General features: G+C 39.6%; 1 long non-coding RNA gene across 1 annotated transcript; it reads right to left on the bottom strand.

The window, feature by feature from the left end:
* Window positions 1–261: 261 nt before the first annotated feature.
* Window positions 262–730, bottom strand: LOC120569756. Its single transcript, XR_005640965.1, has 3 exons — window positions 720–730; window positions 576–632; window positions 262–493 (listed from the first exon to the last, which is right to left on the bottom strand). It is a non-coding gene; the product is annotated as an uncharacterized LOC120569756 (long non-coding RNA).
* Between the last annotated feature and the right edge of the window lie 317 nt (window positions 731–1,047).

Genomic DNA, 1,047 nt, shown 5'->3' on the forward strand with positions numbered 1-1,047 from the left:
AACGGGGGAATGTCATGGTTCTCAATCTCTTGTAATAAGGTATTTTCTACCGGTTGAATGTCATTATGGTTATGATTATCAAGCTCTTGTAAGGCCCTTTCTAACGGCTGAAAGTAATCCTCTCGCGAGCTCTGGTTGTGCTGTCTTGTGTTGCCGTTATTTAAATGAGGTTGATCAGGACGATTGTCTGGGTGGGGATTATTATGATTTAACTCTTGGATGGCTTCAGCAAGCGCTGGTGTTACAAAACGCAGTGGATCCCGTTTACATCGTCTACAGCAATAACTAATTGTATGGGAATTATACAAGACTGGTCAGGCTCCATTTTGCATGTGATTAAAAATAAAATAAAACAAAATGTCACAGCTAACACCTTACAACTTTTACATTTGAAGAATTGTCTGCACAATTGTCAGCAGCTTTTGGAGGATCTCCACCTTGCTTTCCGGATCTCTCACTCTCTGGGCTCGGCGATTGCCCCTCAGTACAGCATCTGTCATAAAATCAGAGAAAATACCTTTTAAATATATTTAATTATCGATACAATAATACTAAGATATGTAAATAATAATTACCTCTGACGGGTTCAGGCCTCTCCCTGACATATCTCACTCGATGAATACCCCTCCGTCCTTTCATAAAATTTAGAGAATATACATCTTTAATTATATATTTTAATTATCAAGACAATAATATATACATATATAAATAATAATTACCTCTGAATCGTTACAGTGGGGACGTGGTCCTAGCGACAGGTTCAGGTTCAATCTCTGTTCATTTGGAAAATAATGAGATAATAATGAGCGAAAGTCTGAATAACTCTCTCTCTCTCTCTCTCCCCCTTACCTGACTTGCTCCCCACACACACACACACACACACACACACACACACACACACACACACACACACACACACACACACACACACACACACACACACACACACACACACACCATTTGGATACCCAACCATCACCCAACCAGATGGTCAATCTCTCACACCCCTGCTCTTTCCCATCTTACATTGTAATGTTTTAAAATGAA

Source organism: Perca fluviatilis, chromosome 12 (genome assembly GCF_010015445.1).
Source record: "Perca fluviatilis chromosome 12, GENO_Pfluv_1.0, whole genome shotgun sequence".
Classification (NCBI taxonomy): Eukaryota; Metazoa; Chordata; class Actinopteri; order Perciformes; family Percidae; genus Perca; species Perca fluviatilis.